The 14,251-nt window shown below is 38.8% G+C and overlaps 1 long non-coding RNA gene across 4 annotated transcripts in view; it reads left to right on the plus strand.

Annotated features, from left to right (window-relative positions):
- The window catches only part of LOC143648003 (uncharacterized), a 122,848-nt gene that overhangs the window by 23,743 nt on the left and 84,854 nt on the right, over positions 1-14,251 (plus strand). For all 4 annotated transcript variants that reach the window (XR_013158307.1, XR_013158308.1, XR_013158305.1 and 1 more), the window contains exon 2: positions 13,747-13,831. This is a non-coding gene — a long non-coding RNA (uncharacterized LOC143648003). The remainder of the gene's footprint in view (positions 1-13,746; positions 13,832-14,251) is intronic.

A 14,251-nucleotide genomic window follows, 5' to 3' on the forward strand; every position in this document is an offset into this window, starting at 1 on the left:
AGGAGTGAGGTTGAAACCCTAGATCACATTGAGTCTTCCCTAGATAACCCTGTAATAGTTTGCCCTGAGGACATAACCTCCCCACCTCCAGCCTGCCTTGAGGAGTTGGCCACCCAACCTCCTCCTGAAGGGATTAGCCCTAGAGTGATTGATCCTGTTTCACCACATGAAACTGCAAATGAAGGCCCTGAAGCAAATGGGTTGGAAGATATTTCTGATTTTTTTCATGAACCACCCCACCACCCCTCATTTCTTCCAGACCTATAACTAGACTAAAGTCCCAACAGTCCCCTAAAGGTGAGGTACAAAGTATCACACATGAGGAGGTACGCTATACTCCAAAAGAACTGTGTGAGTTTTCCAATTTATATAGACAGAAATCAGGAGAATATGTATGACAATGGATTTTAAGAGTGTGGGATAATGGTGGGAGGAATATAAGGCTGGATCAGGCTGAATTTATTGTGAGCCCACTAAGCAGGGATTCTGCATTCAATGTTATAGCTCTAGTGGTTTGAAAAGGTATTAACAGTTTGTTTGGATGGTTGGTTGAAACATGGATCAAAAGGTGGCCAACATTACCTGAGGTTAAAATACCAGAACTGCCCTGGTATAATGTAGATGAGGGGATCCAAAGACTTAGAGAGATTGGAATGTTAGATTGTATTTATCATGCAAAGCCTGCTCTTATACCCCAGGAATGTCCAGAGAACACACTTTTACCAAAACAGTGAGAAATAAATTTGTGAGAATAGCACCATCATTCCTAAAGAGCTCTGTGGTTGCACTTCTCTGTACATCAGATATTACTGTAGGAACTGCTGTCATTGAGCTGTAGTCCTTAAACACAATGGGGATGACAAGATCCCGAGTTGGCAGAAGCCAAGTGGCAGCACTTAATCGCCAAAGACAGGGTAGATGTGGCTATTATAATAGAAAGGAAACTCAAAGCAGGAGTCAAATTTATATGACATGCAGAGATTTGTGACATTGGCTAGTAAATCATGGGGTACTTAGAAATACAGTAGAAGGGCAGTCTACTAAATTCTTGTTTGAGCTGTATAAACAAAACAGTTCTAGGTCGATTGAAGAGAAGTCTAACCTGAATTACAAAAACACAGAGTCACGGCCCCTTAATCAATTTCCAGACTTGAAACAGTTCACAGACCCAGAGCCCCTTGAATGAAGGGGAGGGCAGGTATCTTTGTGGGAGAAACCTGTTACACTGCCACAAATTTATACTGTTAATCTTCCTCTCTTCCTCTCTTCCTCTAAGCCTTCCCCAAGGAGACCAACGGCCTTTTACCAAGATAACTATGCACTGGGGAAAAGGAAATGATCAGATATTTCAGGGATTATTAGACACTGGTTCAGAAGTGACATTAATTCCAGGGAACCCAACACATCACTCTGGACCAACAGTCAGAGTGGGGGCTTATGGAGGCCAGGTGATCAATGGAGTTTTAGCTCAGGTCCATCTCACAGTGGGTCCAGTGGGCCCCTGGACCCATTCTCTAGTTATTTCCCCAGTTCTGGAATGTATAATTGGCATAGACATACTGAGAAACTGGAGAATCCCCACATTGGCTCTCTAACTCATGCAGTGAGGGCTATTATGGTGGGAAAGGCCAAGTGGAAGCCACTAGAACTGCCCCTACTGAACAAAATAGTAAATCGGAAGCAATACCAGATTCCTGGAGGGATTGCAGAGATTACTGCCACGCTTAAGGACTTGAAGGTTGTAGGAGTGGTGATTCCCACCACATTCCCATTCAACTCTCCTATTTGGCCTGTGCAGAAAACAGATGGTTCTTGGAGGGTGACAGTGGATTATCATAAGCTTAACCAGGTGGTAACTCCAATTGCATCTGCTGTTCCAGATGTGGTATAACTGAGCAAATCAATACATCCCCTGGCAGCTGGCATGCAGCTACTGATCTGTCAAATGCTTTTTTTCTCTATAGCTGTTAGTAAGAACCACCAGAAACAGTTTGCTTTCAGCTGGCAAGGTGAGCAGTATTCTTTCACTGTCCTACCTCAGGTGTGTATCAACTCTCCAGCTCTATGTCATAAACTTGTCCACAGAGACCTTGATCATTTCTGCCTCCCACAAGACATCACACTGGTCCATTATATCGATGAAATCATGTTGATTGGACCTAGTGAGCAAGAAGTAACACTACTCTAGATTTACTGGTAAGGTATTTGTATGTCAGAGGATGGGAGATAAATCCAGCAAAAATACAAGGGCTTTCCACCTCAGCGAAATGTCTAGGTGTCCAGTGGTGTGTGGCATGTTGAGATATCCCTTCTAAGGTGAAGGATAAGTTGTTGCATCTGGCTCCTCCTACAACCAAAAAAGAGGCACATTGCCTAGTTGGTCTTTTTGGATTTTGGCAACAACATATTCCTCATTTGGGTGTGCTACTCTGGCCCATTTATCGAGTGACCAGAAAAGCTGCTAATTTTGAGTGGGGACCTGAACAAGAGGAGGCTCTGTGACAGGTCCAGGCTGCTGTATAAGCTGCTCTGCCACTTGGGCCGTATGATCCAGCAGATTCAATGGTGATGGAAGTGTCAGTGGCAAATAGAGATGCTCTCTGGAGCCTTTGGCAGGCCCCTATAGGAGAATCACAATGCAGACCCTTAGGATTTTGGAGCAAAGCCTTACCATCTGCTGCAGATAACTACTCTTCTTTTGAGAAACAGCTTTTGGCCTGCTACTGGGCCTTAGTAGAGAATGAACGCTTAACCATGGGCCACCAAGTTACCATGAGAACTGAGTTGCCTATCATGTACTGGGTGTTGTCTGACCCATCAAGCCATAAATTTGGGCTTGCACAGCAGCAGTCTGTTGTAAAATGGAAATGGTATATACGAGATAGAGCCAGAGCAGGTCCTGAAGGCACAAGTAAGTTAAATGAAGAAGTGGCCCAAATGCCCATGTTTTCCACTTCTGCCACATTACCTTCTCTTTCCCAGACCAGAGCTATGGCCTCTTGGGGAGTTCCTTACAGTGAATTGACTGAGGAAGAGAAAACTTGGGTCTGGTTTACAGATGGTTCTGCACGATATGCAGGAACCACCTGAAAGTGGACAGCTGCAGCATGGCAACCCCTTTCTGGGGTGTCCTTGAAGGACAAGGGTGAGGGGAAATCCTCCCAGTGTGCAGAACTTCAAGCAGTGCACCTGGTTGTTCATTTTGCCTGGAAGGAAAACTGGCCAGAGGTGCATTTGTATATTGATTCATGGGCTGTTGCTAAAGGCTTGACTGGATGGTCAGGGACTTGGAATGACCATAATTGGAAAACTGGTGACAAAGAGATCTGGAGAAGAAGTATGTGAATAGACCTTTCTGAGTGGGTTAAAAACATGAAGATATTTGTGTCCCATGTGAATGCACACCAGAGGGTGACTTCAGCAGAGGAAGGTTTTAATAATCAAGTGGATAAGATGACCCGTTCTGTGGATACCAGTCAGCCTCTTTCCCCAGCAACTCCTGTCATTGCCCAATGGGCTCATGAACAAAGTGGTCATGGTGGTAGGGATGGAGGTTATGCATGGGCTCAGCAACATGGACTTCCACTCACTGAGGCTGACCTGGCTACAGTCACTGCTGAGTGTCCAATCTGCCCGCATCAGAGACCCACACTCAGCTCCCAATATGGCACCATTCCCCGAGGTGACCAGCCAGCTACATGGTGGAAGGTTGATTACATTGGACCACTCCCTTCATGGAAAGGGCAGCGATTTGTTCTAACTGGAATAGACACATACTCTGGATATGGGTTTGCTTTCCCTGCATGCAATGCTTCTGCCAAAACTACCATCTGTGGGCTTACAGAATGCCTTATCCATCGTCATGGTATTTCACATAGCATTGCTTCAGATCAAGGAACACACTTCACAGCAAATGAAGTGCGGGAATGGGCACATGCTCATGGAATTCTCTGGTCTTACCATGTTCCCCATCATCCAGAAGCAGCTGGATTGATAGAACAGTGGAATGGCCTTTTGAAAACTCAATTACGGTGCCAACTAGGTGGCAATATCTTAAAAGGCTGGGGTAATGTTCTCCAGGAAGCTGTATATGCTCTGAATCAGCATCTCCTGTATGATGCTGTTTCTCCCATAGCTAGGATCCATGGGTCCAGGAACCAAGGGGTAGAAATGGGAGTGGTACCACTCATTATTTCCCCTAGTGATCTACTAGGAAAATGTTTGCTTTCTGTCCCTGCTACCCTGAACTCTGCTGATCTACAGGTTTTAGTTCCAAAATGGGGTGTGCTTCCTCCAGGAGAAACAACAATGCTTTCACTGAACTGGAAGTTAAGACTGCTACCTGGTCACTTTGGCTACCAACAAGCCAAGAAGGAGATTACATTATTGTCCGGGGTAATTGACCCTGACTATCAGGAGGAAGTAGGACTGCAACTCCATAATGGAGGTAAAGAAGAGTTTTCTTGGAATATAGGCAATCCCCTGGGGCGTCTTTTAGTACTACCATGTCCTGTGATTAACATCAATGGAAAACTGCAACAACACAATCCGGGCAGGACTACTAATGGCTCTGAAACTTCAGGAATGAAGGTTTGGGTCACCTCACCAGGCAGAGAATCATGGCCAGCTGAAGTGCTTGCTGAGAGTAAAGGGAATATGGAATGGGTAGTGGAAGAAGGTAGTGATAAATATGAACTTCGACCACATGCTCAGTTACAGAAACAAGGACCGTAATGCTGTTTTGTTCATGTTATACTATTTAAGTTATAAGATATCAAGATAAGAATGAATGTTGCCCAAGGATTTGTACCCTATTCTGGAGAGATTTAATGTGTTTCCAGTATATGCAGGACAATTGAGTATTTTCAGGTAAAAGAAAAAAAAATGCATGTTTTATTGTTTTCATTTGGAAATTAAGTATGGTTTAAGGTGATATATATACATATATATATATATATCTGCCAAGTTGACAAGGGATGGACTGCCGTGGTCAGAGACATGTATCTACTTGGCCAAGTTGTGGTACCTGTTTATCTGATTGGGCAAGTGCTGGCCTGTCTGTTGCAATAAGGACATTTTATAGAATTAGATCATGATCAGGGCAGCCACATCCACAGCTGATTCCATTTGTAATCAGCCAAAGGGGAGTGTCTTCTACAATGAATGATTCTTAATCTAATCACATGAAGCCTTTTAAGGAGTATTCAGAGGAGACAGGTTCTATTCCTGCTTCGGCTGGTGAGCCTCTCCTGTGGAGTTCATCCAGACCCTCCATCAGAGTCTTCGGCTTCACAGCCTGTCCTGTGGATTTTGGATTCTGCATTCCTGCGGTCACATGAGACACTTTTATAAAGTTTATATTTGCAAGTGCTCCCTGTTGGTTCTGTTTCTCTAGAGAACCCTAACTAATACAGCACCCCTGAGGGCCTCCATTTGGAAAGGGCCATGTTAGGCTATTTGGACTAGTTGGAGGATCTTCAGATCTCTGTGTCTCAGGTCCTCAGCTTTTGCCACCAGAGCCTCCCTGTGTAGTGTAGAAGACACTATCAGGTCACTTATACCCTGAAATTGCTGTCTGGGTCATTTTTCCACACTTCTTTTGCTGTTCTTTGGGGCAGGGATGAATTTGATCTATCCTATCCTGCCATCTTCCAGTAAGTCCCATAGTCAATCTTATTTTTAAGCAAAAAGTGTGAGAATATATGTAGCAAACTAAATCTTGTAGCTTTGGATGATAGATTCTTTTACAAATTAGTGATTTACAGGCATATAGTATATTGTTGCTAATGCAAGTGAACATTTATTGATAGTTCTCTCATGACAAGCACTCTATTAAATGCTTTACATTTTTTAACTCAATTCTCGCAGAAATTCTATGAGATAATGCATTACTTTCCTATTGCTGCTATAACAAATTACCACAATCTTAATGGTTTTAAAAAAAAGGCAAATTCATCCTCTTAAAGTTTTATAGGTCAGAAGCCTGAAATGAGTGTTGCAAGGTTAGAATCAAGGTATCAACAAGACTGGTTCCTTCTGGAGTCTCCAGAAGAGTATCCACTTCTTGCTTCCTTCAGTTTCTAGACACAACCAGCCTTCTTGGTTTTGGCAATATCACTCCAATCTTTCCATCCATCACCACATCACCATCTCCTTTGTAGTTCATGTAACTATCAAGATATTTGTGTGTGTGCTGCCTCAGCATCTACCTTATTTTGACTAAGCCACTTCCCTCAACACTGACCTTTGGCCCAAGTAATAAGCAGCTTTCCAACCTAGAGGCATAAACTCCCCCAGTGCCCAAATCCACATCTGTGTCTACTACCCATAACATCCACACAGCACACTTAACACCCAAAGCTGGTCTCAAATGTTAAGCTAGTTAGCCCCACCACCCTCAGACTCTCAGTCCCTTTCCTTTTACATACACGTTTACTTTAAACGAATTGAATCCTTGACTTGTGTGGGTAAAATCAACTAACTTCCACTCTGGACTGCAGTAAAACCCATTGTTCATCTTGACCTGCTTATGTGTCCCCTAAATGCCAGTTGAGCCAATTGAGACAATCATACTTCCCATTGATCTCTCATGGCACCCCACCACCACCTCACATCTGTGAGTAACAAACTATCTTTGCTCATGCATTATGGCCTCAGTTTTCCATTTTGCACTTGATCTCCACCTGGACCCAAATTTAAAATCCAACATAATCAATTTGGAATAGCTGTTAAACATCCTTCTACCTTCCACTTATAAGGACACTTGTGCTTATCCATTGGGCACACCTGAATGAGCCAGGATAAGCTCCCCAGGAAAAGACCTTTAATTTAATGATATTGTCAAATGAGCTTTTACTATGTAGGGTAACATTCACATGTTCTGGGGATTCGGATTTCAACATCTTTGGAAGGCGGTTATTCTGTCTGCCATATGTCAGAACTAATATTGTCCTCATTTTGCAGTTGAGAAAACTAAAGTGTAGAGAGAGATCAAGGAACTTATCCAGGTTATACTGATAGTGAGTGCTGGAGCTTGAACTGAAAAATAGAGTCTGAACTGACAGCTCATGCTTTTGCCCACTATGCCAACTGTAGGGGAATAAAAGTCCGAAATGTAAAATTTTGGCTGATCCATTCCAACCCTCATTCCCAGACAGAGATTCTATGTTGTAATCATGGATCCAGTATGTAATGGGCTCACTGGGAGTGGAGAAGCTAGTTCTATTTTCCCTAGGCTCTCATTAATGTATACATCAATTGATACTCAGTTTCTTTGGTAACACAAATATCTCCCTGGCCCATGTGTCCTTTATAAACCAGAACAACCCAGATAGATTTATTCTGTTACACTACTGCTAAAAGACTATTTTTTGTGTTTCTCTTATGCCAGAGCTATATGTTCCCTATTCACTGAGGTGGTGTTTTTCAGTCTTTTTTATGTGCCTAAATTATGTGGAGAATTTACTACAAAAGTAAATGACTTAAGTCACAGCAGATCAACTCAATCAGAATCTCCCAATGTGAGGGCCAGATAGAGGTGTTTTAAACAACTTTTGCTAAAAAATTCTAATGCATGTCAAATCTTGAAAGTCACTCTAATATTTATGACTTCATTCATCATCTAAAGCAACTGTTCACAACCAGAGGAAATTTTGCCCCAAGGGTATATTTAGCAAAGTCTGAAGACATTTTTTGTTACTGGAATCTAGTGCAAAGAGGTCAGGGATGCTGCTAAAATTCTTCAGTACCTTGAGCAACGCCCCGCAACAAAGAGTTATTCAACCCAAAATGTCATAGTGCCAATGTGGTGGAAACCATTTGTGGTGGTTTGGAGCTGTATGTACATCAGAAAAACATGTTCTTAAACTTAATCCATTCCTGGGGGTGTGAACCCACGATAACTAAGACATTTTGGTGAGGTTACTTAGGTTAAGGTTTGGCCCATAATCATGGATGGGTCTTAATCCTATTACTGGAGGTCTTTATATGTGGAATGAAATTCAGACAGAGGGAGAAGAAAGTGATAGGAAGCAGCCAGAAGCTGATCATCAATGGAATCTGGAAAATAACAGAAACCAGGAGAGGCCATCATGTGCATTGTCATGTAACAGAAGGTCACTGGTAGCCGTCCACAGAATGCCAGCCTTCAAGAAGAACCTGTTGACTTGATGACGCCTTGATTTGTACTTCCTTTATGCCACAAAACCATGAGCTAATAAATTCTCACTGTTTAACCTGACCCATTTAATGGTATTTACCTTAGCAGCCCAGGAAACTAAAACAGCGTTATAAATGGATATTGGTCATAATAAAATAGTTATATTACTGTTCAACTCAAATTCAGTCTTTTCCGTGCAGTATGCTTCTTTCCACCAATAGTAGCTTTGACTCTGAAGTGAAAAAGGGGAGAAAACAGGTAGTTTCAAAGTTGAGAAACTTCCTACATATATAGGGTTAAGAGATACTTAGTCTTTACTGATAATATCATCAAGCAGGTTTTTTAAAAAGCGACCCTGCATTCTATATCCCCCCAAAAGACTCTAGGAAATTATTGAACAATCCATGTTTCTTTCATTGTAGTTCACTGCCATTGCATTAATGGTTACCAATCCCTGATGTGTTAAGCAACAACTTAAAAGTGAGCATTTACAAATTTCCATACCCATTTGGCATTTCCAGAACATATAAGCTTTAATTTCAGTCGTAGGTCTATCTAGTTCTTACTGAGTGTGTGGCCATAGAAAAGTTAACTAAACTCTCCAAGTCTCAATTTTCTCACCTATAAAATAAGTGCTGATTTCATGAACCCCCAAATCACATAGGTTCTGTGTCTCTAAATCACTAATAGCTGTATGGAAAGCCGTACCAGAAAAGAACCTTCTGCTTATGGAACTCATTTTGTTACCAGGCACTGTCCTTTTGTGTTTTATAAATATTCTCAACTTTTTTCATAACAAAGCTAAAAGATATTCATATTGACTTGAGTTACATACCCCAAATTTAGACATGTTCTTGGTGGCTCTGAATCCATTGTAAATAGACCCTCTTAAAGATATAATAAATTTAGAGGTCACCGAGTTGATTGAGACTGGGTCTTCATCCAGATTACTGGAGTTCTTTAATAGTGGAAGACTTCAGAAATAGTGAGATAAAGTCAGAGGGAGAAGCTGGAAGCTGGAAGGTAGCAGAAGACTGGAAGAGAAAGGAGAGAACACCGATATTTGACGGGAAAGCCAAGGAACCCAAGAATTTCCAGCAGCCAGAATGCTACCGATTTGGGAAGTACCAAGCCTCTAACCTCCAAAACTGTGAGCCAATAAATTGTTATTGTTAAGCCAGCCATTACATGGTATTTTATCATAGCAGCCAGGAAACTACGTGCATGATTTTTCATTCTGAAGACCAAAAGATGTTCTGCGTTCTAAGAGGTGGGGTGCCATAAACCATCACAGCAAGAAAATAAAACTCTGTTCTACACATTTTCTAGTGTCAGAAGAAAAGGAAAATTTTTGTTATTTTATATCTTTTGCCAGTTATCCTGTTAGAGGGTGAGACACCCCCCCCCATCAAGAAAAAAGTAATGGTCATTATTATTTTAAAAGGCAGAGACACTAAAGAATTTAGATATACAGTCGAAGTGAATTCATTAATTAAATCAGTCAACAAACATTCTATGATTGATTTATGGTATATCAAGAACTGAAACTGCAACAGCAAACAAAGCAGAAAAGGTCCAAGCTTTCTGAGACCTGTTTTTCTGGTGGTGAGAGACACAGATTTTCCTGGAACAGAAAAAAAAAAAATTACCCTGTACCTCGTGTTGTGTTTTAGTTTGCTAGGCTGCTTGAAGCAGATAACTTGAAATGGGTTGGCTTAAACAGTGGGGATTTATTAGCATACAGTTTGAGGCAAAGAATATGTCCAAATCAAAACATCATCAAGGTGTTGCTTTCTTTCCAAAGCTGCCTGCAACCCTCTGCTTCTCTTCCAGAGGTGGTGTCTGCTGGTCTCTCTCTTCTCTTATGGCTCTCAGCTTCTGCTTCCAAGGCTTTCTAGCTCCCTCTATATACTCATTCCATTTATAAAGGACATCAGTAGTAAGATTAAGATCATATTTTACCTGAAGTAGTCTCATCAAAAGATCCTATTTGGCTTTACACCCATAGGAATGGGCTACATACAGCTTCAAACCACCACACATTTCAAATATGTGGAAAAATTGAGAGGGGGTTGGAATGTCACACAGACTGTGGATTAGGGTGACTGAGTCCGTTTCTTCTAAAACACACTAATAAAACTTTCATAACTGGAGACCTCTAGTATCTGTATATTGTGGATCAGGGACTTGAGGATTGATGATTATGAACTAAGTAATTTGTCCATGGACACAGCCATAATAACATAATAGCACAGTATTAGTTCAGGCTGAAATTCAGTTATGTTTGGCCCCATCACCTTTCTGTACTATATTCAGTTGTAATGATGGATACCATGACAATTAAATTGATTGCCTCAGTATCATTTTGTGTGAGTGACCAAAAAATAGGCTGTGCTTAAAAACAATGTGGTCCATAATTAGAATGGCATTATTAAGTGAACATTATAGATATGTTTCATATGGTTCCACTTAAGTGCTACTATTTTCTCCTTGATTGGGCTTAGCCATCTAGTTTGTTTTAAACAAAAATAAAATAAATGAATAATATACAACAATGATATCTACAGTTATGGAGCATTTACCAAGTTTTCGGCCTTATAGTAGAAATTGAATATATACTTTCATTAATTGCCACAAAAATTTTGCAAGGTAGAATTATTGGCTCAATTTTTTCATAGGAGGCAACAGATAGTTTCATCAAATTCTCACAAATAGTACAAGAATTAGGAACCAAACTCAGGTCTACAGAATGTGAAAGTAAGATCATTTTAGAATTTTTAAATACAAGGCTTTTAAATATTATATATTTTATTCATTGTTACCATCTTCAATCTGAGAGACCAAAACCAAAAAATAAAAATGGAAATTTATTATTCAAAATTCAAAAAATCAAATCAATGTTCAAAAATTAAATAAATCAACTTTCAATTATTTTAAAGGAATGCCATTTATATTTCTGAAGTTATTAAGACTTAAATCTGCACTATGACTTTAGGGACAGCTAGGTTATTCCTTCCCTTACTAGTCATGGTAATCAACCAAAAATCAAGCATTGTTCTCAACAGAAGTAGTGTTGGAAAAAAGTCAAAGAAAAGTGGTAGAAAGTACCTAGGCTTCTGCAAGAAAACATGTCATTTTATTTTACCTAATAGCCTAATAACTTTTTTATTTGTATTTAAGAAATACATACTATAAAGGAATAACCTCACATAACCAGACCATCTTGAGGGTTGTTTTTTTTTAATTTAAAGCAATTTAATGATTTTGCATGGTATTTTAAACTTCCAAAAATGCATGTTTAAAATAATCATGACCAATCTCATTGGAATGGATTTAACTTGATGCTGTGGATTGAATCAGCACTGTTACAAAGGCATCTTCATGTCCCAACTCCCAGTCCTGTGGATGTGAACCTATTGTAAATAAGATCATTGAAGATCTTGCTAAGAAGAGGCTAAACTGAATCAAGGAGGACCTTAATCCAATATGACTGGAGTCCTTATAAGCAGAGGAAATCTGAACACAGGGGAAGGATTAAATAGGAGACATGAAGAGACACATGGCCATTTGATAGAGGCAGAGACTGAGTTATGGATTGCTAGCAAGTGACCACAAGAAAGCTCCCGTCTTCAGCCAAAGCATGGCTACTGGCACATTGATTTTTGGCTTCTCGCCTCCCAAATTGTGAGACAATAAATTCCTGTAGTTTAAGTCAGTCAATCTCTGGTACCTTGTTATAGCAGTCCTGGCAAACTAAGATACTTGACTATGCTACCTCATTAAGATTTCAATTTTTTAGTCTACATGAGAAAAACACTACCCCCAAAACAATAATAACATAAGTAATGAAAAATAAGAAAGTTTTTACCTCAAGGTCAAGAATTGCTCGCTACATATAATCTTATTTTAACACTTGGCCCAAAACTATTTTATTTTTAGGCATAGCATTGGCTGCTGTCACTTTAATGGAGTAATGATAAATTACTGTTATGACTTTCATTTTCAATATTTTTAGGCTTATCAAAATATTTACTTTTTTAAAAAAATTAGGCAAAATCTGCAATTCATCCTTTGCAAAAAATAAATCATGGGCAAAAGCTATTAAAGTCATCTGCAACTGCATACACTATACCTGTTTGTAATGTAGGCCATTAAAAGGGAATAAAATTTCCCCTTATAATTTAATGCTTTTAAAACTCACCACAGATATTGAGATTCAAGTTTTTATAAAATGAAGCTTGATTTGTTACATGCTGGTTGAATTGCAAGACATTATTTAAAAATATGAGCAAATTAATTGCCAGTTATTTATTTAGTTATAGTGCTCTGTGAGATGACATTCAATCTATAAATATTATCAAACTTAAATTGTATTTAAAGTGCAACAAAATTTATAGGGTAAAGGGGCAATTCCCTGGAATGCAATTTGGAAGCAAAACATAATTTGGAAGCAAAACATGAATGGGAAAAGAGACGTGGGGAAAACTATTACAGTACTTAAGAAAAATACTTTGCAATTTAAAATGGAAAATTTTATTTATAGTTTGTAGAATGGGTCTCAGTGGATTCCAAAAAGTCTCAGTGTGAACAGATACAGAAATCGGGTGTCTGGTTTAAAATACAAGTGTTTGAGGGAAAAATTGCAACAAAAATTGTATGCAATTCTTCTCTTTCTATACTTGTCATGATTATTTGATCATGAAAAATGCAACAAATAAAATATTAATATGGGAGACAAAATAGCTTTTCTTGAAAAACTTCATCTTATTCTTCCCACCCTATCAACCATCAACTTAGCATTCATTTTAAAGTAAAATTTGTTCATGTTTTGTTTTGTTTCAATACGAAACTATCATCTTCAGTATGTTTTTTTTTTTTTTTTGCATTCTCAACTATTTTTGTGGAAATGGAAACTGAGAGATGCTGGGGGATGAAGTAGGGGTCAGCTGGTTCCAGAATAACCATTATTGTATTTACACGTTACTCTTCAGGCACACCAACTTACATATAGCACTGCTCTTTGTCTTGTCTTTACAAAACTTTTTTCTTTCACATGAGAAATATTTGATGTATGTTCTCTGTTTCCTCTTTGCAATTCAAGACAAAGTCAAAATTATTCACTTAAAAAAATTTACTTCTTCCACTCTGTCCGATAACAGATCTGATTAAGTCATTCTTACTTGAGATTCTATTACAGCCATTATATACCTGAATAGTAACTGTTCTCACACTATATTATATACACCTTTTGTATTTATTGAATTAAAATAAAAACTAAAAGCTCTTTAAAATTAATAGCTCCTTAAAGATTACTTATTTTAAATCACAATCACTCACTGACATTTTAAGATGCCTGTAATGTTAGGATTGTCATTTTTTTTTTTTGCTGCCATGAATGTTGCATTGCCTATACAATTAGTAAGCAATATATGTGTCAAATCAAACATATATAAATATATATATGCATATATGTATCATGCACACATATAATATCAATGTATGCACATACACATATATGCATACATATGTATTTTTGAGTATATATAAATCACATGTGAAATAAGCTCTCATCATTTGAACTCTTCCAGGCTGGGCATTTCCCATGTGTTTAAGTCAGGAACCCAGCATACACTTTATCTGTGAATGGACTACACTCAACAAAAGAAATGAAAGGTATGGTTGAAACATATTTTTAAAAACATTAAATGAACGTCAAAAGTTACCATGAATGCACAAGAAATTGAATATTCATCTATATGAGAATTGTATGAATTCTTATTTTTGTGCTAATGAACAGATTTGTTCAGTGGGATGAGAAGTGTGGAAAATTGCTATTCACTGTAAAATTAATGAAACAGAAAAAATTTCCCCTTATAATTTAATGCTTTTATAACTCAGCACAGATATTGAGATTCAAGTTTTTATAAAATGAAGCTTGATCAAGTTTCAGCCTACATGCATTATTGTTCTCTATCAGTACTTAAAGAGAATGTTGTTACCTACACTATTAACATGAATTTCATGGGGATATGGAAATGGGGAGACTGATTAGGAGAGTCACTCTAGCATATTTGGAGGGTGGCAAACTTTTAT

This window comes from Tamandua tetradactyla, chromosome 10, assembly GCF_023851605.1.
Source record: "Tamandua tetradactyla isolate mTamTet1 chromosome 10, mTamTet1.pri, whole genome shotgun sequence".
NCBI classification, from domain to species: domain Eukaryota; kingdom Metazoa; phylum Chordata; class Mammalia; order Pilosa; family Myrmecophagidae; genus Tamandua; species Tamandua tetradactyla.